The 24,824-nt window shown below is 34.0% G+C and overlaps 2 long non-coding RNA genes across 2 annotated transcripts in view; one reads left to right on the top strand and one right to left on the bottom strand.

Annotated features, from left to right (window-relative positions):
* Positions 1–24,824, top strand: part of LOC116660972 — a 190,332-nt gene that overhangs the window by 30,487 nt on the left and 135,021 nt on the right. The window lies entirely within an intron of this gene.
* Positions 3,642–23,132, bottom strand: LOC116660973. Its single transcript, XR_004316710.1, has 3 exons — positions 23,122–23,132; positions 12,480–12,488; positions 3,642–3,736 (listed from the first exon to the last, which is right to left on the bottom strand). It is a non-coding gene; the product is annotated as an uncharacterized LOC116660973 (long non-coding RNA).

A 24,824-nucleotide genomic window follows, 5' to 3' on the forward strand; every position in this document is an offset into this window, starting at 1 on the left:
TCCTCTGTTTGTGTTCTGCTCAGACCTCTTGCTTCACTCAAACTAACTTAAATCTGCTTTCTTCTGATTTGTGCTTTAATTTATTTTATTTTATACTCCTTCGAAGGTGAAAATATATTTTCTAACACATTGATGTTATTTTAGGGTTTTTGTTTGTTTTGTTTGTTTGTTTCTTTTTCACTTCTCACTTGCAATGTCTAACCAAATTTCTCTAAAAAGCTCTTTACTTGAAGGTGAGGATCACTTTCTTTTATCAAAACCAAACAATCCAGATTTCTTTCACTTTTTTTTCCTATAGATGCTACCGTACACTTAGCATAGTATTTTAAGGCTTATTCATATTGTAGCATGTGTCAGAATTTCCTTCCTTTTTTTAAGGATGAATAATATTCATTGGCAGTGCATACCGTATTTTGTTTATCTATTCATTAGATGATGGACATTTGTGTTGCTAGTACCTTTTGGCTAATGTGAATAATGTTGCTATGAGGTGGGTATACACATATCTGTACAAGTCCTTGTTTTCAATTCTTTTACATATATACCCAGAAGTAGAATTGCTGGATCTTATGGTAATGCTACTTTTAAATTTTTTTCAGGAATTGCCATACTGTTTTCTGTAGCAGCTGTACCATTTTGCATTCCACTAGCAATCCACGAATTTTTCAGTTTCTTTTCAACATCATCAATATTTATTGCTTTGTTTTATTGTGGTCGTCCTAATGGAAGTAAAGTGGTATCTCCTTTTGATTTATATTTCCCTAATTATTAGTGATGTTGAGTGTCATTTCACATGTTTACTGTCCATTTGCATATCTTTTTATGAAGAAATGTATATTGAAGTCCTTTGGCGATTTTAAAATTGAGTTATATGTTCTTTTTATTGTTGAGTTGTAGCAGTTTATATATTTGGATGTTAGCCCCTTATCAGATATATGATTTGTATACATATTGTCTCATTCTGTGAGTTGCCTTTTCACTCTGCAATAGTGTCTTTTAATGAACAACAATTTTTAAATTTTAATGAAGTCAAATTTATCTATTTTTTCTTTTGTTGCCCATGCTTTTGGTGTCATATCCAAGAAATCACTATCAAATCCAACATCATTAAGCTTTTCCCTTTGTTTTCTTCTAAGAGTTTTTATAGTCTTAGTTCTTACTTTTAAGTCTTTGATCCATTTTGAGTTAATTTTTGTGAAGGGTCTAAGGTAAGTATTCAACTATTTTCTTTCACTTGTGGATATCCAGTTTTCCCAACATCATTTGTTGAAAAGTTGTCTTTTACCCATTGAATGATCTTGGCATCCTTGTTCAAAATCTTTTGATCATATATATGAGGATTTATTTCTGGTCTATTTATCTGTCTTTATGCCAGTACCACATTGTTTTGATCACTGTAGCTTTGTAGCAAGTGACACCTCCAATTTTGTTCTTCCTTTTCAAGATTGTTTTCCCTATTTGGGTCCCTTGAGATTGCATATAAATTTTAGCATAGATTTTTCTATTTCTTCAAAAATGTTGTTGGGATTTTGATAGGAATTGCATTAAATCTATAGATTGCTTTGGATAGTATAGATCACAGTATTAAGTCTTTCAATTATAAATATAGGATGCTTTTCTATTTATTTGTATCTTTTTAAAATTTATTTCAACAATGCGTTGTAGTTTGAAGTGTATAAGTCTTTCACCTCATTGGTTAAATTTATTCCTAAGTACTTTATTCTTTTTGATGCCACTGTGAACTGACTTGTTTTCTTAAATTTTATATTGTTCATTGTTAGTATATAGAATTGCAAATGATTTTTGTGTGTTGATTTTGTATGCTGCAATTTTGCTGAGTTCATTTATTAGTTTTAACAGGTTTTTTTTTTTTTTTTTGCAAGTAGAATTTTGAGAGTTTTCTACACATCTGAGAACAGAGAAAATTTTACTTCTTCCTTTTCAATTTGGATGCCTTTTATTTGTTTTTCTTAACTGATTGCTAGGACTTGTAGTGCTATATTGAACAGAAATGGCAAAAGTGGACATCTCTGCCTTGATGACGATCTCAGAGGAAAAGTTTTCAGTCTTTCACCATTGAGTATAATATTATTTGTGTTATTATTTTATGGCTCAATCTCTTTCAAATATGAGATCATATGGTGGTATTTTCTTTTCCTTTAAGACATTCTTTTGTTCGAGAAGTAACTTAGAAAGTGTTCTCTCTCTCAGTGTGTAGCCATCTAACAGGACATAGTACGAGTGCATCTGGGTGTGTGTGCTTCATTACTGTTTCTCTGTCTTGTTGTTGACATTCCCTTTACCATCTTCCCCAGCCTAACTAATCCCCACATGTCCTTAGCTCACCGCCATTCCCTTTTCTTGGGTCAAAATGGGAGTCTCGTTTGCCTCCTTCGAATGATTTCACTCTATCATTTGGCCACACTTCAGATCTAAATACTCAGTTTATGTGGGATTGATTTGTTCTTATTGGTATGCAGTAAAAGTAACTTAGCACCTTGGTTCTCTCTCTTCAGTTAGATTAAGTTTTGTTGCTGTGGTGAATTCAGTTCTTTGCAACAGTGGGTTCTAGTAAATGTTGCCTGAAGACTGGCTGAAGCCTGTGAAGTAATTTCATTATCACAGCAATCACATCTCAACAGTCACTAACAAATGCAGCTACTTAGGACAGTAGCATTTCACAGCTGCTAATAAGTTCTGTGAGAAAGTACAGCTGTTGACTATCAAGGAGGATAACAAAAACATTCTGGCAAGAGCAGGACGCAGGGAAAAGAGCAAGTGCATGGGACAGAAAATACAGATCTGCTTCTAATTTTAGAAGTATTTTAAAGAAAATATAACTATAACACTACTTTTTTTAAAAGCAGCAATTGCAACAAATTAAATTAAAATATAAAAACTGGGTTTTATTTAATGTCTGAAATGACTTCTCATATTTATTTTTAAATCTAAATCACAAAAATGTCATCAAATAAGTTAGAACTGAAATAAAAGACTTCAAGTGGAGCTAAATTTGTATACTATTTAAAGCTATAGGATCAGAGCATCACAACCTCAACATATTTTCTCAAAAAAGAAAAAAAAAACAAAGTTTTTTCAGGTCACCCTTGAAAATTAACTCAAAATGATATATAAAATTCCAGTCTGGATTTCCTTTTGGTAATACAGTAACCAATACAATGAATATCTAATTTCTTTTAAAAAGATGAACTAGCACCTAATTTGAGCCAATTCATTCTAGTTTAAGGAAAGTCAAGAATCAGTAGCTGTAAAACAATGGCAGTTACTCTCCGGTATTATTTTTGCATTCAGTAAAGCCTCTAACCACGTATTTCTAAGGAAAATAAAATGGAAAATAGTCTGGAAATAATATGTAGGGAGAAATCCAAGTGACCTGAACATTTTTATTCTTCCAGTTTTATTGAGATATAGCTGACAGACAGCATGGTATGAGTTTAAGGTGTACACCATAATGATTTGACTTGCATCCATCATGAAATGATTATTACAATATGTTTTAATGAACATCCATCCTCTCATATAGATACAAAGTTAAAGAAATAGAAAAAACATTTTTCCTTGTAATGAGAACTCTTAGAATTTACTGTCTTAACAACTTTCATATAAATACATACCAATATTAATTATATTTATCATTTTGTACATTGTATCCCTAGTACTTATTTATCTTATAATTGGGAGTTTGTACATTTTTGCTGCCTTCATCCAGTTGCCCCTTCCCTTATTCCCAGCTTCTGGTAACCACAAATCTGAACTCTTTTTCTATGAGTTTGTTTTTGAAGTATAATTGATGTACAACACTATATTAGTTCCTGTTACACAACATAGTGATTCAGTGTTTCTATATATTTCAAAAGGATCACAAGAAATCCAGTTATAATATGTCATCATACAAAGATATTACGTAGTTATTGACTGTATTCCCCACACCATAAGTTTCACACCCATGACTCATTTATTTTGCAACTGAAAGTTTGTACCTCTTAATTCCCAGTCATCTGTTTCCCCATCCCCTCTACCGCGCACCCTTCTGGCAACTACTAGTTTGTTTTCTATATCTGTGAGTCTGTTTCTGTTTTGTTATGTTTGTCAGTTTTGTTTTTTTAGAGTCCACATGTAAGTGAAATTACACAGTATTTGACTTTCTCTGTCTGACTTATTTCACCTAGCATAATAGGTCTATCCATGTTGTGGCGAATGGCAAGATTTCATTCTTTTCTATGGCTGAGTAATATCCATTGAGTGTGCATGTGTGTGTGTGTGTGTGTGTGTGTATGTGTGTTAACATCTTCTTTATTCTTTTGTGTATTGATGGGCATTTAGATTGCCCCCATATCTTGGTTATTATAAATAATGCTGCTATGAACATATATCTTTTTGAATTAGCATTTCCATTTTCTTTGGATAAATACCCAGGAGTAGAATTACTGGATGATACGATAGTTCTATTTTTAATTTTTTTAAGGAATCTGCATACAATTTTCCACAATGGCTGTACCAGTTCACATTCCCACCGACAGTGTGCAAGGGTTCCCTTTTCCTCACATTCTTACCAACCCTTATTTGTTGTCTTTTTGATAATAGCCATTCTGACAGGTGTGTGGTGATGTTTCATTGTGGTTTTGATTTGCATTTCCCAGATGATTAGTGATGTTAAACACATTTCCATGTGCCTGTTGGACATCTGTATGTCTTTGGAAAAATATCTATTCAGATCCTCTGCCCAATTTTTAATTGCATCATTTGTTTTCTTGATGTTGAGTTGTATGAGTTCTTTGTATATTTTGGATATTTGCTCCTCATCAGATATATTGTTTGCAAATATCTTCTCCCTTTCAGTAGGTGGCCTTTTTGTTTTGTTAATAGTTTCCTTTGCTGTGCAAAGCTGTTTTAGTTTGATGTAGTCCTATTTGTTTATTTTTGCTTTTGTTTCCCTTGTCTGAGGAGACAGATCCAAAAAATATCAGTAAGATCAATGTCCAAGAACTTACTTCCTAGCTTGCTGAACATTTTAATTTACAGTGCATTGTTCTAAAACAGTGGCTTTTTAATGTATTTATAGAAATATTTGAGAATGTGTTTGACAATATGTTAAGCTATAGGATACTTTATATGTAGCTAAAAAGAGAAATTTTGAGGCATAAGCCATTTTTATAGTAACATATGTCATGGATTTCAACAGTCTTAGTATTTGTTAAGTGGAGCCATGTTGTTAGCTTTGCCTAGATTTAGAAAGGATTGGCTTCATGTCAAACAATTGGTGAAAGAGGAATGGACGATGACACCTATTAATAGGTAGCCGTAATAAGGGAATATTCTGTGGAAAAGAAGGGTAAGTGCTTTCATTCAACCATATTTCATAGAAAATTCCAAAATGTCCCCGATACGTTTCTCATTCTTTCCAGAAAAAAACAGAGTTGAACTTCATGAGTTGTCACAAAGTTGGAAGTCATCCACTAATATCTCAGTGATTGTGGTGCCTGGAGAGAGGATGTTTGTGAAATATGATTAAATCATGCATAGCCTAAAATTGGTCACTTACATGATGGTCCTCAGATGCATTATGAAAATTTAGCACTTCTATCAATGAGAATTTTGGTTGTTCAGAAGCAATTTTTCTATTTTCTGTTCGCGTTCTCAGAACAAAAGTGGCATGTTAACAACCACAGGGAGTTTTGTTTTTCTGTATCAGTTTCTTAGATACACTTTCTTTTTGGGCCTTATTTTATACATGGGAGAAAGACAAGGCATCATTGAATTGTAAGATGAATGCTAGCTTTGGTTTGTGCTCCACTGTGTTCCTGTAGGGGTTTCGTTGGAAAAGTCACTTAAACTTTCCTGCCTCAGATTTCCTACGTATAAAACAAGGATAATACTATTTACTCTACTCTTTGAAAGCAAAAATTTAGATCACTCTATAATACTGTAAGTTAATATGTAAATATATAGCTTCTTTTTAAATTTCGAAGGTATTGTTTTGAGGTAGAATGCTATATGAACAACAATGATTGCTTTATTGCATGTTTATTGTGAGTTAGATGCCCTACTAAGCCCATGATGCCAACCACATGAACTGAGGCTATTAACTCTGTTCTGTCCAGGCAGAACTGGGGCATAAAAGGCAGAGGAACATGCTCATAAATACTACCCATTACAGTATTATGGCAATTCTTAATGCCAGAGGTACTATGTGGTCTCATTTTTGGATGAGGTAGAAAATACCTGAAACTTGGCTGAACCAGACAGGGGCTGTAACATTCACCTGGTTAAGTGAGGGTTTTACTGTGACACATATGTGGCAAAACACAAAGTATAGCTTCTGTCTCCCGTAGACATTGTCCCAGGCAGGCTGTGGCAGCCTAATATTCCAGCTCTCCTCTTGTCTATTCACTAATTATCTGCTGCATCTACCTTTTTTCCCATCTCCCAAGAATACGTGTATGAGCAACGATGTGATGGCTTAACACTAGATCTGAATGTTTTGTTCTGCTGCTCATGCTCTTTTTCATGGTTCACTGTGGCTCTCCTCTTACTGTTGAATCCTTCGCAGGACAGCTCTGGACAGCTGTTGCATATTTTGAAAGTTCCATGAAACTTTCTAGATAGTTGAGAAAGCTATATAAATAAGTTGACCAAGATTATCAAGAAAAATAGAATTACCCAACTTTATTTAGTCTGTCGAATCCCTAACGTGCATCTGAAGCATATCCTGTAGTGGACAGGGAATTGGAGCTGCTGTCTTGATCCTGCCTTTGCAGCCTGCTTCTTACTCCAATTAGGTTTTAAAGAGATACCTAAATACATTCTCTCTAAGTGTCCACTCATTTTTTTCTCATTAGGGCTTCTGTCCTAAATTCCTAACTGCTTTTAGTGAGCTATACTAAATGGGAATACAAAGACAACCTTCCTCCTCAAAGACCAGCTAATCTTTTCACTATTCCAGTAGTGGCCCATCAAAAATTAAAAGTGCTTAGATTTTTTTAATGATGGTCATTCTGACTTGTGTGAGGTTATATTATTTTGATTTGCATTTCTCTAACAATTAGTGATGTTGAACATCTTTTCATGTGCTTGTTGGCCATCTGGATGACTTCTTTGGAGAGATGTCTGTTTAGGTCTTCTGCCCATTTTTTGATTGGGTTTTTGTTTTTGTTTTTGTTTTTTGTTTGTTTGTTTTGTTTTATTTTGTTTTTTATTAAGCTGTATGAGCTGTTTGTATATTTTGGAATAGAGTCCCATGTCAGTTGCATCATTTGCAAATATCTTCTCCCATTCTGTAGGTTGTCTTTTCATTGTGTTGATGGTATCCGTAGCTATGCAAAAGCTTTTAAGTTTAATTAGATCCCATTTGTTTATTTGTGCTTTTATTTTCATTTTTGGAGCTGATTCCAAAAAAAAAAAATTGCTGTGATTTATGTCCAAGAATGTTCTGCCTATGTTTTTCTCTAGGATTTTTATAGTATCTGATCTTACATTTAGGTCTTTAATCCATTTTGAATTTATATTTGTATATGGTGTTAGAGAATATTCCAATTTCAGTCTTTTATAGGTAGCTGTCCAGTTTTCTCAGCACCACCTGTTGAAGAGACTGTATTTTCTACATTGTCTATTCTTGCCTCCTTTGTTGTAGATTAATTAAACATAAGTGTGTGGATTTATTTCTGGACTTTCTATCCTGTTACATTGATCTATGTGTCTGTTTTTGTGTGGGCACCATACTGTTTTGATTACTATAGCTTTGTGATATAGGCTATACCTCACACCAGTCAGAATGACCATTATTAAAAAGCCTACAAACAATAAATGCTGGAGATGGTGTGGAGAAAAGGAACCTTCCTACACTGTTGGTGGGAATGTAAATTGGTGCAGCCACTGTGGAGGACAGTATGGAGATGCCTCAAAAACTAAAAATAGACTTACCATATGATCCAGCAATCCCACTCCTGGGCATGTATTCAGAGAAAAATATAATTCAAAAAGACATATGCACTTCAACGTTCACAGCAGCACTATTTATAACAGCCAAGACGCGGAAACAACTCAAATGTCCATCGACAGATGACTGGATAAAGAAGATGTAGTGTGTGTGTATACACACACATACAATGGAATACTACTTAGCCATAAAAAGGGATAAAATAATGCCATTTGCAGCAACATGGATGGACCTGGAGTCATTCTAAGTGAAGTAAGTCAGAAAGGGAGAAAAATACCATATGGTATCGCTTATATGTGGAATCTAAAAAAGAAAAAAAAAAAAAGGATACAAGTGAAGTTATCTACAAAACAGAAACAGTCACAGACATAGAGAACAAACTTACGGTTACCGGGGGTAAAGGGAGTGGGAAGGAATAAACTGAGAACTTGAAATTTTCACCTCTTGGGAAGTGATGGAAATGTTGCCTGTCTTGATTTTGATGGTGCTTTCATTGGTGTGTACATCTATCAAAATTTATCATATTGTGCATCTGAAATATGTGTAGTTTACTGTACAGGAATCATATCACAATAAAGCTGTTTTTCAAAAAAGTGCTTAGAAAAGCCCTGAAGGGTCTCATCTACCTACTCAGAAAAGGGATTAGAGGGAGGAGACAAAGGAAGCAGGCTGCCTTTTACTTTTGTTTTTTTTTCCCCTGCAAAGTTTCCCCTGATCAGTCACCTCCCAGCCTGACCCTGGTTTTCTCTTGATGAGTCCTCCCCAATGGCACCTCTCCTTCCCCAGGAGACTGGAGCAAAAGGAGTCTTTTTCCAGGGTTCTCGGAGTTGCAAATGACAAACTCTGCAAGATGGTAGCCAATGCATGCACAGGTATAAGTACATCTGAAAGCACTGAATGGGCTGGTGGAGACCTTAGTGACTGAGGTCAAGTTTAAAGGAAGTAGCAACAACTATTTAATCCAAGTCGATTTGTGTTAAGGAAATGCAGGCTCAGTGATAGCAAATCTTCAGGATTTTTCAAGAGAAACCAGAGACTCATTTTTTTTTTAAATTATGATATCCTCTACTTTTAAAAAACTGGCTCATGAGTTATGTAAAGAAAAATATGTGACTTAAGAAAATATGCCTATAGCCTTAATTTACCCAGTGGGCTCCAAATTTGCAGCTTCTGTAATAGGAAGTAACAATTTTATCTCTTGGATGACAGATCAGACACAGAGCTCAGTAGTTTATGTAACTTATCTTAAAAATGTCTCTTTCCTCTGTGTGTTTGAGAGAGCATGCACCCATGTATATATGGATATAGGATATTATTATCTTTCCCTGAAAACTTCCTTTGGCTTGTGCAATGTTTCTCATTCATGCTACAATCTGAGAAATTTGCAGTGATCTGGTTTAATTGTCAGCTGCTCCACACAGTCTTCTCTAAAAGTGATGTCTCCTATGTCTGAATGCATTTACATATATTTTCATGTAAATTTTCATGTTTCCTGTTTCATAGTGATACATTTATATCACTGATTTGTTATTTAACAAATACTATTTTATGGAATCTCTTATAACAATACTTTATAATTGTTCAACTTTTCTTGAATCTTGAGTCTTTCTTAATTCCCAAGATAGATTATAAGCTTTTTTAGAGAAAGGAATGCATAAACTTTTTTCTTAGTCTCTTCTAAAGACTAATAATTGGTAATATGTACAGATAGATTTCTTAAATATTTGGATTAATATGTTCAAAGTCAAACTCTATGCCAAGATATAAGTAGGTATTTAATTTCTTAATTAAAAATGTAAAAACTATGTTGGGTTTTTGTTAAGCACGTGATAGGGGCTTAAAAATCTTTATTAGTTGAGTATTATTGGCTCTATTTTATAGAAGCAAAAGGAAAAAAAGCATCTCGAGGTTTTAAAAGGTAAATATTTTGTCTAAGTCACATATAAGTTACAGAGCTGGTATGCACTTTAATACTAAAAGCACTCATAATAGGCATTAACATGGGGGTGAAATGTGTTACCAAAAAGATAAAAGTGCTTCAAACCAGGAGGGTAATCATCCACAACTCAAAAAATAGTAACATAAAGAGAGTTTGAATACATGTGTTGCAAGTTTCCATTCTCAGGTAACTGTGGATACTAATAAACATTTATTATTCAGAGAACTGACACCAACACTGTAGCTATTCTCAACTTTTTAAAGAGTAAAATCCTCTGTCTTCTCCAAACATCTGTCATGGAAGGATTAATTTATTCTTTCAAAAGCTAGTATCTTGAGTCATAAAAAATAGAATGTTGGAATTAGAAGGGATTTTAGAAACTGTTTGTCTAAACTATTCATTATCAAATGAGAAACACAGACACAGGAAGAGATTTACTGAAGTATATCCTACCTAGAAAATAAATAGTAAAATCAGCACTGTTTTTTTAATAGATAATAAATAGTAAAAATTTAAATTTTTTGATAGCCTTTATAAGAGTGCTAGAACCTCATCTCTTGATTGACAGAACAAATGCAAATAAAATGTCAGCAGTTAATTCTTTATCCTGATTGACAACAGTTGTCCTTTACATTTATCTGAGCCAGCTGGATGGAGAAAGTTATGGTAGAGGAAGCTTATGGCAGTTAGTCGAATGATGCAGAAACTATCTAGTTCCTAGACTCTAGTAAATACAGCTCAGCTCTTGAAGAGCAGGAATTCCATCTTGCTCATTTTGATTTTCCAGGAAACAGCTGAGTGCATGACACCTAGCTGAAAGGGATGGTGGATGCTTTCCTTCTGCTTCTGATCAATTAATGTTTAATGATTGCTTTCTGTGTGCTAGACACTGTGCCTTGAGCTTTCCCTATATTAATCTCACTTAATCCTCACCAAAAACAAAGGGAAGGCAGGGAGGAGGGGCAAGACAGAAGGATTAAGAGGTACAAACTACCAAGTATAAAATAAACAACAAGGATATATTGTATAGCACTGGGAAATGTAGCAATTATTTTGTGATAAATTTAAATGAAGTATAGTCAATAAAAATATTGAATCACTATGCTGTAAACCAGAAACTAATATTGTAAATCAACTTTACTTCAATTGAAAAAAAAAATCTTGTGCAATACGTATCACCCCATTTTACAGATAAGAACAGAAGTTTAGAAGTGGTAATTTTCCCAATACCTACAATAAGTAAGACTGATGCTAAAACACTTGATTCCAAGTCCATAACCCTTTAAGGCCACGCTTTGCTTTCTCTCACACTCCTTGTTAAAAACATTTGTATCTAAAGCTGTCTAAGGAAACATCATATCATTGATCAGACTATTGCACATTCATTGCAATGAAAGCAATGCCCTGAACACCTCCACAGGAAGTGACTGCTGAGGTTGGTGGCAACAAGGTTAGAAGCTGATTTTTGAACAGACTTGTTTAGACTTAAGCATCTAAACAAGCATTGCCCCTCACTAGGAGTCGGCACTGTTTAGTCAGGGAAGAGCCAGAGAGTTTTTAAGATAGCAACAAAATAAAGCGTTGTTTCTTCCTCTACAGAAAGCCATAGATATTTATAAAGCCCTGTCCTAGGGAAGACCAAGCTACATAGTGTAACAAAAAAACACTCAAATCAGTATCTAAGGAATTATATAATGCTGAAAGAATAAAAATGGTATTCTTGTCTCGACCCGGAATGCCTGGGCAGCAGGGACCACATTTCCTTTATCTCTATAAAACCAGGTACGTGACAGATGTTCAATATGTTTATGGGTGAATCTGGAACTAATTTTTAAAATAGTAAAAACAGTACCATAATTTTCTTTGTCCCCTTCCTGTTCTACAGGCTAAACAGGTACACTAGATAGACAGAGATTTAAGAAAATTTAGTCTTATCTTGCAATTATCAGATTGAATGATTATTATGAATTTGTTCTTGGTAAAAACAAACAAACCTAATGATAGCCTTGTTTAAGAGTATCGGAAGAGTGCATAGGAAAATAAAATCTTCCCATTTTCAACAATCAATATTTCTAAGACTTCGCAGAAAGTGATTTAATATTCGTTAAAATATGTGACTGAGATTTGCAAATGTTAGCCACTGTGTATAAAAATAAATTAAAAAAACAAATTTCTTCTGCATAGCACAGGGAACTATATTCAATATCTTATAATAATCTTTAATGAAAAAGAATATGAAAACGAATATATGTATGTATATGCATGACTGGGACATTGTGCTTACACTAGAAATTGACACATTATAGCTGACTGGACTTCAATTAAAAAAAATGTGGCTGATCTAACTATTCTGTCATTTATATTCCTGTGTTTGTAGTGATTACAGTCTTGTGTCTGCAGTTAGATTATCTTTAAATCACCTAAATATTTAAATAAAATTTTAATAAAAAAATAAAAATAGACAGCCAAGGAGATCTATATAATGTACTATGCAGGCCTGACTTTTGAGAATAGATTAAAAAAGCAGCACAAATTGGGTTAATTTAAACTCAAACCAAAGGTCAGCTGGCAAAAAGTAAGGACCTCTCTGACCTCTTGTTCAAATCCTGGAAGCTATAAATCCCGCTAAACTACTTAGGGCTTTATTAAGCAAGCCCAACAAAAGATAATCAACATCGTAATTATTGTTCAATTATAGGTAGAATAATAAACCTGGTTTTTATTTGTCAAAGCAACAGACCTTAAGTCATTTGTAAAACCATTTTAATGAATGGTAGAAAGCTGGAGGTTACATAGCAATTAAAGAAAAATCATAAAACCAAACACTTAAAATTGGTTGAAACCTTAACAGTATCCATCAAGCTTTTTGAAAGTCAAGGTTACAAGGGTAACTAAAACGCAAAACTCAAGGATAAAATCCATTCAGGTTTCACAATCCTCGGTGTCTCATTTTTATCAAAAAGTTCAGCCAAAGAGGGAAGGAAAATTGAAAAACCTGTAGGACTCCAAACCGCAAATTAAATGACCTTGGTTTTTCCTCGTCAAGTGTCTTAAAAACAAGAAGCAGGATGTTCTGTAAACCAAAAGTTTAAAATCTGGGTAACACTTTATGGTGTATTTTATAAGTACTTAAAAAAAAAAACAATTAATAAATGACTGGAAGAAAATTCTGTCCTTAATTATTATAAGATGTATTTGTGCTTCATTGCTCATGCAACACGTAATGCAATATGTTTTACAAGGTCCTTAAAACAGATTATTAAATAATTTTAAAGCACTAATTCTCCTGAAAGCCTGCTAAGTTATTACCTCTAAATCATTGAGTGGCAATAATTTTGAAAAAATTTTTTATTGAATTCTTACATTTAATACTTTGCAAGTATTGATAGTATGTGTTTCTTTTGTAAATAAAAATTGCAGAGAACTCTGTAGTTCATAATTTCCCTTTCTAAATATATTTCTGTTATTGATTAAGAAGTTAAAAATGGAAAGATAGTATGACACCTTTGGAAAACAACCGAGTCTTTCTCGAAATGTAAACTGCTTGTTTTCCTGTCTGAATGAAAGTTTTAAATTTCAGAAGTCTGTGTTTTTGGACTTGCACTGTAATTGAACATCTTTAAGTGAGCAATCTCCAAGGTTACAGAAACCTTGTATAATCAACCTACTGGAGAAACCATAAACACAAAGCAAAACTTCAGACCATCCATTATATTCCTACAACAAAAACTGAAGAGAAAAAGAGTGTCGTGATAAAGCGAGAACTGTGTCAGTTGGCCTCTGGGGTTCGGTTTGGTTTTGTGTTGATCGAAGGAAAGAGGGAACTTTCTGTGGAAAACATGGAACCCACTGAAACCTCCTGCTTTTGGCATTTTGACCAGCACTCAAAGCCCTGGCAAAACATAACATTCTGTTTCTAAGAAAAGAGGTTTACAAAGCTCAGAAAACCTTGGACATCAAATGGTTCTTACAAAATAACATTTTGATGATTTAAGTGTAAATGAATCAGAAACATATGGATTAAATTTCTCTTAAAATACACATGCGTTTAAAAATTAAGGGTGAAAGTGCTTGGCAAAATGAGTTTTTCATTTTACTGAATCCAAAGGTTTGAAAAATGGTTCAAACTGACAAACCCAAGGCACAGCTGGATTTTTCAGTGTATCATTGGTAATACCAATCAATTCTGACCTCAGACATCATGGGTTTTTACCCATTCAAAAGGTGAGCCAGATACTGCCATAGTCTGTTCTGGCTGCTATAACAAAATTTCAAAAACTGGATGGCTTATGAACAACAAACATTTATTTATCACAGTTCTGAAGGCTGGAACATCCAAGATGAGAGGGTCAGCACACTGTGGTCTGGTGAGGGCTTGCTGCCTGGTTCATAGAAAGCCCTCTTCTTGCTGTGTCCTCATGTGGCACAAAGGGGCAAGGAAGCTATCTGGGGTCTCTTTTACAGAGGCACTAATCCCACTCATGAGAGCACCACCTTATGAGCTAATAACCCCCAAAGTCTCCACTTCCAAATGCTATCACATTAGGGATAAGATTTAACATATGAATGGGGCGTATACCAACAACTCAGGTATAACAGTTTAAATTATACATTAAATTATAGACTGTTCTACTACTTTCTAATCTTAAATATTGTATAATCATTCTAGGAAAGCAGAAAGAGCTAACAGGAATTTAAAGCCAGGTCTAATTTCTTCCCACTTTTGCAAAACTCAGAAATGCCTGTTAAATGCTAGCATTTTCCAAAGCGTGAAATGTAGAGCCTCTGTGTCAGAAATACCTAGGCTTTTATTAGAAGTGTAGATTCCGAGTTCCTTTTTCAGATCTACCATTTCAGTCTTTGGAGGCATGGCTGGGCATCAACATATTAAACAGACAGTGAGAACCGCACCAGTAATACGTGAGGCTGGCACTGTTGCATCTCACTAGGGAAGGTGCCATCATTTTCTAGGTGGCTAACTTGAGTCTCACATAGGTTTGATTTCTAGACTGCAAGATCCCCCTGTGCAAGAACTGTCTACTCACACTCACCATTGCTTCTTCAACCGAGTACCAGTCATAAAGTGAAAACAAACAAGAGTGTTCTAACAAATTCAATGAATCCAAAATGTGTAATTTTTTCTTTAAAACTTCTCCATGCAGGAATATACTTTGAGGTATTTTTGAAGGGGCATGATAGCTATTAAATACTCCTCTATACAACATTTTATTTTCTATCTATTTTTACCACTGGATCTTAAAAATGTAAATGAGAGAATGTTTAGGTAGCTTTGTTTGTATACCAGAATTGCAGAGAAATGGCTTAAAACATATTGTAGGTTTTCTCTAAGTAATATCAGTGCACCTAAATTGATCCTCCTCTGCTAAATCTCATGAATAATTCTGTCAAGGGAGTAAATGTTAAATCCAGGATACAGTGTCTTTACAAAGTTACTTGCTTAATGACTCTCTGGCTGTATCTGGTATCGCAAGAACAAGAAGAAAGTTTATCCCTGTAAGGTGATATTATGAAAGAAAAATAAGTGATGAATCACAACCAGTTGAAATATTTATGCCAAAAGACACAAAGAAATGTAATGACAGGCAAGTGAATACTTCAATACCTGTGATTATGAAAACCATTATTTTTAGGTATAATGGTTGCACATTTCTCCTCTTTATAAAATGACTATTTCGTGTCTGTTAATGTTTGAAAAAAAAAAAAAAACAATGTTTGAACAAGAAATCTTATCCCAACCCAGAATCAATACAAACACTAACAATTTGAGAACAACCCCTCCCCGTCACACTACCTGAGGTGTTAAAATGTGTTTTATGTATATACACACACACACATTTTTAAAATATCCTAACATTAGGACTTATAATTACAAATGTATTATTTAAATTTACCCAACAGTAATATTTTCCTGTGTTAGCAAATATTCCTTACTTTATTGGCTAAAATATAGCTCATCTAAGTTACTTAATTGTTCCCTGTTTTTATACATCTAGGTCTTTTGGCAGTTTTACTATTATAAATATTTTCTCTGTTAAATATTGAAGTGCATTTTAAGGTAAATTTCTGATAATTATCCTAAGATGAACTCTTAATTTACAATTGATAATGATAGTGACTATTTATTTAGTACTTTCTATAGGTCTGACTCTGAGCTTGTAAACAATGGCTTATTAATCTCTCACAAAATAGCTTGAGGCAGGTATTAATTTCCAATTTTACATTCTTATGGTCAAAAATGCTAGTAAGAGTTAAAGTCAGAATTTGAATCCAGAACTATTTTTTTTCCTAAGACTTGTGCTGTTCATCTAGATAAAATTAATGTATTAAAATGCTCGAAAAAAATTTAGGCCAATACCAAATTGATCTGCAGAAAGGTGGAACCAATTTGTATATTTTATATGAATCAACAGCGATAGTTTGACAAAAAAAAATAGAAACATAGATACTTGTTTAACTTCTATTTTTTCTCATTAATAGAACAATCTTTTTCATGTGTTTATTTTCATTTCCATTTCTGTGAAAAGTCTGTTTTGTTCTTTGCTCATTTTCTTAGTCACAGTCCTTTTCTAATAGATTTGTGAAAAAATCACTTAAATTATTTTTCCCACTTTGGCACTTGTCTTTCCTTTTTTATATGGTACTTTTGATTTACAGAAGAATTGCATTTTTATGAAACAAAGGAATATTAATTTCCTCTATGTTATTGATGGATGTTGTGTTTAGCAAACAATCCCCTTTTCATATGCACATAAAGTTTTATTTCTATTTTGTTTTCATTTTTCACATTTAACTCTAATTCATCTCACATTTGTTTTAATATCTATGTACTGGTTTTTAAATATTAATTTTAGATTAATCCATATATTTTATGATTTTTATATATGAAGGAATATATAATCTGGAAATCAAAAGAGCTTTTCTTTCCTTCCTTCCAAGTTTTATGATTTTAATTTTTTTCCTTTTTTTATTAATTGAAGTATGATCAGTTTACAATGTTGTGTCAATTTCTGGTGCACAGCATAATGTTTCAGTCATACATATACATACATATATTCCTTTTCATATTCTTTTTCATTATATGCTACTACAAGATATTGAATATAGTTCCCTGTGCTATACAGAAGAAACTTATTATTTATCTGTTTTATATATATTAGTTAGTATCTGCAAATCTCAAGCTCCCAAATTATTCCTTCCCACTCTTGCTCCCCCTGATAACCATAAGTTTGTTTTCTATGTCTATGAGTCTGTTTCTGTTTTGTAAATAAGTTCATTTGTCTTTTTTTAAGATTCCACATATAAGTGATATCATATGGTATTTTTCTTTCTCTCTCTGGCTTACTTCACCTAGAATGACAGTCTCCATATCCATCCAGGTTGCTGCAAAGGGCATTATTTTATTCTTTTTTTATGGCTGAATAGTATTCCATTGTATAAATATAACACAACTTCTTTATCCAGTCATCTATCAATGAGCATTTTGGTTGTTTCCATGTCTTGGCTATTGTACATAGCGCTGCTATGAACATTGAGGTGCATGTATCTTTTCAAATTAGAGTTCCCTCTGGATATACACCCAGGGATTGCTGGATCATATGGTTGGTCTATTTTTAGTTTTGTTTTTTTTTTTTTTTGGAATCTCTGTACTGTTTTCCATAATGGCTGCACCAAACTACATTCTCACCAAGAGTGCAGGAGGTTTCCCTTTTCTCCACACTCCCTCCAGCAGTTATCATTTGTGGACTTTTTAATGATGTCATTTGATTGATGTGAGGTGATACCTCATTGTATTTTTTATTTGCATTTCTCCGATAATTAGTGATATTGAACATTTATTCATTTGTAGCCATTTGTATATCTTCATTGGAGAATTTCTTGTTCAAGTCTTCTGCCCGTTTTTTGGATTGGTTTCTTTTTTTCTGTTATTAAGTTGTATGAGCTGTTTATATATTCTGGAAATTAAGCCCTTATATATCACATCATTTGCAAATATTTTTTCCATTCCATAGGTTGTCATTTTGTTTTACTTATGGTTTACTTTGCTGTGCAAAAGCTTGTAAGTTTAATTAGGTCCCATTGTTTATTTTTGCTTTTACTTCTATTGCCTGGGTAGACTACCCTAAGAGAACATTGCTAAGATTTATGTCAGAAAATTTTTTTGCCTATATTTTCTTCCAGGAGGTTTATGAGTGTCTTGTCTTATGTCTAAGTCTTTAAGCCATTTTGAGTTTATTTTGTGTAGGGTGTGAAGAAGTGTTCTAACTTCATTGTTTTACATGCTGCTGTCCAGTCTTCCCAACACCACTTGCTTGAAGAGACTGTCTTTTTTCCATTGTATATTCTTGCCTCCTTTGTCAAAGATTAATTGACCGCTAAGTCTGTTGTACCATTACCATGTTGTTTTGATTACTGTAGCTCTGTAGTATTGTCTGAAGTCTGAGAGGGTTATTCCTCCAGCTTCATTCTTTTTCTTCAGTATTGCTTTGGCAATTCTAGGTCTTTTGTGATTCCATATAAATTTTAGGATTATTTGTTATAGTTCTGTGAAAAATGTCCTGGGTAATTTGATAGGGATTGCACTAAATCTGCAGATTGCTTTGGGTAGTATAGCTGTTTTAACAATATTAATTCTTCCAGTTTAAGAGCATGGGATAGCTTTCCATTTCTTTAAGTCATCTTTAATTTCCTTAATCAATGTTTTATAGTTCTCTGTGTATAAGTCTTTCACCTCCTTGGTCAGATTTATTTCTAAGTATTTTGTTTTTTTGAATGAGATTGTAAAAGGGATTTTTTCCTTTACTTTTGTTTTCTGATATTTAATTGTTAGTGTAAAGAAATGCTACTGATTTCTGTAAGTTTATCTTGTATCCTGCTACCTTGCCGAATCCTTTTTTAGCTCTACTAGTTTTTGTGTGGAGCCTTTAGGGTTTTCAATGTGCAGTATCATGTCATCTGCATGTAGTGATAATTTTACTTCTTCTATTCCAGTTTGGATCCCTTTTATTTCTTTTTCTGTCTGATTGCTATGGCTAGGACTTCCAAAACTATGTTGAATAGAAGTGGTGAGAGTGGGGATCCTTGTCTTTTTCCAGATTTTAGTGGGAAGGCTTTTAGCTTTTCATTGCTGAGTATTATGCTGGCTGTGGGATTGCCATAAATAGTTTGTTATTATGTTGAGATATTTTCTGTCTATACCCACTTTGGTAAGAGTTTTTTTTAACATAAATAGGTGTTGAATTTTATCAGATGATTTTTCTGCATCCGTTGAGATGATTGTGTGATTTTAGGACATCTCATAATTTTTATATGCAAGTTTTCATTACTATTTATTTTTAATATTTTGAAATTTCTATATAATGTCTTCTTTGAACCATAACTATATAGGAGATTGTTCATCAACCTCATTGAATTGTAGCTAGAAAGAATATCTGTAAGCTACCTCTTCATTTAAATTTCTTGAAACTTCCTTTAATGTCCATTATGTAATAAATTTTTAGAACTATTCTATGTATGCTTGAGAATAATGTGTATTTTATAATTGCATGTGTAGAATTCTCTATATGACCAACAGATCAACATTTAAAAATTTATTATTCAAATATCTATATTTCTGTTGACTTTATCTGTTAAACATATCAATAATTAAGAATTTTTTTTTTAAATCCACCACTATTAAGACGAATGTCTGTTTCTTGTTATAATTCAATCAATTTTTCATATTTGGAAGATATATTATGTGGATGCGTATTTAAAATTATTTTACCTTCCTGGTGATTGGTTCTTTAATTATTTGGAAAGATCCTCCTCTCTACTCCAAGTTATACTTTTAAATACTTCACCTGATAATAGTGCATACTAAAGAATTTGGCCCTGCTCAAAGAAAAAAAATTCTGACCTTTGTCACCAGCTCCTATAAGGTAACCTCTAAAATCTTGGAATTTCCCTAATAATAGGAATGTCTTTATTATTAATGAGGGCCCCTTGAGAAACACTGCCTAGTTTACACTTTTAAAGTGAGGGATGGTGGGTCCCTTGGACCATGTAGTATCAGCTGAATCTGGGGAGGGCAGGGGTTATGAAATTTAGCTTAAGCACTTGTGAAATCAATTAATTATGCCTAGTTTATGAAGTCCCAGTAAAATCTCTGGACATTGAAGATGGGGTGAACTTCTTGGTTTGGCCATATTCCCTGTATATTGTCACACATTAATGCTGCAGTATAACATGTCCTGATGACAATGAAAGCTTTACATTTGGAACTTGTCCAGATTCTGTCCTGTGCATCTCTTCCCTTGGCTGGTTTTAGTATATTCTTTCCCTGTAATAAACCATAGATGTGAGTATAATAGCTCTTGGTGATTTCTATGAGTTCTTCTAGCAAATTATGTAAACTAACTGTGGTTTTGGGAACCCCCAAATTTGCACTTTCCAGAAGTCTGGGCATAATTGGCAGTCTGGAGAACTGCACCCTCAAATCTTGTTGTTTCGTGAACTCTGGGTAAGTACGGATACCAATTTCATTTATTTTCACTGCCTTAAAAATATTCTGTGCTTTGCCTATTCATACCTTGCCCCTACAATCCCTTGACAACCACTGGTATTTTTATTGTCTCTATAGTTTTGCCTTTTACAGAGTATCATATACTCAAAATCACATAGTTTGTAGCCTTTTCAGATTAATTTATTTTTTTCTTAGTAATATGCATTTAAGTTTCCTCCATGTCTTTTCATAGCTTGATAGCTCATTTCCTTTTAGGGCTGAGTAATATTCTGTTGTCTGGAGGTACCACAGTTTATTTATCCATTCACCTCAGAAGGACATCTAGGTTGTTCCCAAGTTTTAGCAATTATAAATAAAGCTGCTAAAACCATCTGAGTGCAAGTTTTTTTCTGGACATAAATTTTCATCTTCTTTGGGAAAATACCAAGGAATGTGACTGCAGGGTCATATAAGAGTATGTTTAGTTTTGTAAGAAATCACCGAACTCTCTTCCAAAGTGGTTGTACTATTTTGCATTTCCACCAACAATGAATGAGAGTTCTGTCCTCCACATCCTAGCCAGCATTTGGTGTTGTCAGTATCCTGGATTTTGATCATTTGAATAGGTGTATAGTTGTATCTCTTGTTGTTTACCCAGGACCTCGTGCATGCTAAGCATGTGCCCTATCACTGAGCTATACCCTCTCCCATCATGTTGTTTTAATTTGCGTTTCCCTGATCACATATAATATGGAACATTTTTTCATATGCTTACTTGCCATCTGTTTATCTCCTTGGTGAGGTATCTGTTAAGGTTTTTGGTCCATTTTAAAATCAGGTTATTTGATTTTTTTATTGTTGCATTTTTAGAGCTCTTTGCACATTTTGGATACTAGTCCTTTATCAGATGTGTCTTTTGCAAATATTTTCTCAAAGTCTGTACTTGCCTTCTGATTCTCTTGATTTTTTTTTTTCACAAAGCAAGGTTTTAATCTTAACGAACTCTAGCCTTCAATTACTTCTTGTATGGATTGTTCCTTGGTGTTGTATCTAAAAAGTCACCATCATGCTCATGGTCATGTAGGTTTTCTCCTATGTTATTTTCTAGGAGCTTGATAGTTTTGTGTTTCCCATTTAGGTCTATGATTTATTTTGAGTTAATTTTTATGAAGTGTGTAAGTTCTGTCTAGATTCTTTTTTTTTTTTTTTTTTTGCATGTGATTGTCCAGTTGTTCCAGCACCATTTGTTGAAAAGACTGTCTTTGGTCCATTGTTATTGCCTTTGCCAATGATCAGTCACTGTATGGGGGTTTATTACTGGGATCTCTTTTGTTCCATTTACCTGTATTTGTTTATTCTTCACCAATACCACACTGTCTTGATTATCATAGCTTTATACTAGTTTTTTTAGTTGAGTAGTGTCAGTCCTCCAACTTTGTTTTTCTCATTCAAAATTGTGTTGTCTCTTCTGGGTCTTTTGCCTCTCAGTATAGACACTAGACTCTGTTTGTTGATATCCATAAAATACCTTGCTGGGGTTTTGACTGGAATTGCACTGAATCCATAATCAGGTTGGGAAGAACTGACATCTTAACGATATTGGGTCTTCCTACCTATGAACATGGAATATCACTTCATTTATGCAGTTCTTTGATTTTGTTCATGAGAATTTTATAGTTTTCCTTAGACATATCTATTATATATTTTGTTAGATTTATAGCTAAGTATTTTATTTTGGGGGTGCTAATACAAAAGATACTGTGTTTTTAGTTTCAAATTCCACTTGTTCATTGCTGGTATATATAGAAAAGCAACTGACTTTTGTATATTAACCTGGTATCCTGCAAGCCTACTGTAATTGCTTATTATTCCCAGGAGGCTTTTGTTGATTCTTTCAGATTTTTTACATAGATGATCATGTCATCTACCAAGAAAGACATTCTTATGTCTTCCTTCCTAATCTGCATGCACTTTATATCCTTTCCTTGTATGATTGCATTAACTAGGACACTCCTACACTTTCAAAGGATAATCCAGGCTACTGGATGTAGAGTTCTAACTTTTTTCCCCCAAAGTTTAATTATTTTACTCCATTCTATTCTTGCTTGCTTCTAGGGTTTCTGATCAGAAGTCTTCTATAAATCTGAACCTTATTCCTCTGTAGAAAAGAATGTCCCTCACCCTGCTTCTTTCAAGATTTTCACTTTGTCTTAGCTTTTCTGCAGTTTGAATATGACATGTCTAGGTGTAGATTTTTGGTATTTATCCTGCTTAGTAATTTTTGAGCATCCCAAGTCTGTGACTTGGTGTTTGTCATAAATTTTGAAATTTCTAAGCTGCTGTTATTTTAAAAATTTCTACATTTTCTCTTTCTTTTGTTTCTGGCATTCCAATTGTGTATATGATATACCTTTTAAAATAATCCCACCATTAGATGTTTTGTTGTTGTGGGTTTTTCCCCTGTTTATTTCTCTTTGCATCTGTGTTAGTTTCATAGGGCTTATTGTCACAAACTTGGTGACTTAAAACCACAGAACTTTATTTGCTCACAGTTCTGGGGTCTAAAACTAAGGTGTCAGCAAGGCTGCATTCTTTCTGGAGTCTCTAGGGAAGAAACCTTTCCTCTTCTCTTTCAGCTTCTGGGGGTCACTTTCAATTCTTGCTGTACTTCAGCTTACAGAGACATTATTCTAATCTCTGCCTCCACCCTCACATCCCTTTCACCCCCTTCTCTGTGTCTTAAACCTCTTGCCTTTTTCTTACAGGGAAAAAATTTAGGGCTTACTCTAAATCAAGGATGCTATCATCTTATGATCCTCAATTTAATTACATCTCCAAAGCCTTTTTACCACATAAAGTCATATTCACAAGCTCCAGGAGTTAGGACTCAGGCCTCTCTTTCAGGGCTGTGGCGTTCAACCCACTACTACCTTTCAGTTTGGGAGGTTTCTATTGACCTATTTCCAAGCTTACGGATTCTTTCTTTGGCTCTATTAATTTTTGAATACAATTTTTAATTCCTGTGTTTTGTATGTTAATTTTCAATGCATTCTTTATTTTCTAAAATATGTAGTACATGTTATATCTATATTCTGTAGCTCTCACTTTTAACATTTGAATAACTTGGATGTCGTGTTAGTCTTTTGGGGCTGCCATTACAAAATACGATTGACAGCATAGCTTAAACAACAAAAATTCTTTCTTTTTTACAATTCTAGAGTTGGGAAATCCGAGATCAGAATGCCAGCACAACTGAATTCTGGTGAGAATTCTCTTCCTGGCTTGCAGAAGGCCACTTTCTCACTGTGTCTTCGCTTGGCAGAAAGAGAGCTCTGATTTCTCTTCCTCTTCTTTTGAGGACACTAACTCCATCATGAGGGCCCCACCCTCATGACCATATCTGAATCTAATTACTTTCCAAAGATGTCATCTTCGAATACCATCACATGGGTGGGGGTCAGGTAGGGCTTCAACAGATGAGTTTTGAGAGGACACAATTCAATTCACAGCAGGCATTTAAATAAGTACATTTATTTCTGTCCTTTCTTACTCACAGTAGCTGCTATGAGGAAATTTTGCTCCAGAGAAGTGTGCTGGAATTTAGAAACACTACTTACCCTGAAACACTTCAACCCTCCCCAAGACAAGATCAGTTTTCCCTCCTTCCTGTCCTTCTTAATTTCACTTCCTCTACCACAGGGGAGAATCTGACCCTAGGGCACCTCTAATTCCTGGCTTCCCACTGGTCCAAGTAGGCTACCTGCCTGCTCTGATTCCTTGTACTCCAACCCATTGCTCATGTGCAGGCTGCCAGCCTCTGAAGCTCTCTGGAGGACTGAGCACCTCCAGCGCATTTTGGCAGTGTTTTCATTTTTAAAAAATGTAGAGTTACTTAACACATATATGTTAAATTATCACTTGTCTGCGTGTTATATTTATAAAAGTAATCTGGATGATCTAGACTCTGGATCATTATGCCAATTTCTAGGTCCTTAATTTCTTATATAATGGTAATTTGAAAGAGGAGAATTCAAAATAGTAAATTGTTCTTTTAGAATCTTTATTTTACAAAGCTGCTGTTGGAGGATGCAATGAATAAACTATCAGGAAATTCTTATCATATAATAGAGGAAATTAGGTTGCAGTAGAAAAGGTAGTTTTACACTGCCTTTCAGAACTACGATGCAGCCAGGGAATTACATGGCTTTGACTTTTTTTTTTAGCTGAACAACATTTTCCCTCTCTGAAATAGAAGCATATCATGTTTAGTCTGAAGTGAGCTTAGAAATTTGTTCATGATTTGGCACACATGGCTAAAGGGAAAGAATCCAAAGTTACATAGGAAGTACAGACATGGTACAATGGTTAATTTACAGCTTACTTTCAGCACTTTTTCTCTTTAATGACCTGAAATTCAACAGGAACTT

The sequence above is a fragment of the Camelus ferus genome, chromosome 3 (genome assembly GCF_009834535.1).
Source record: "Camelus ferus isolate YT-003-E chromosome 3, BCGSAC_Cfer_1.0, whole genome shotgun sequence".
NCBI lineage: Eukaryota > Metazoa > Chordata > Mammalia > Artiodactyla > Camelidae > Camelus > Camelus ferus.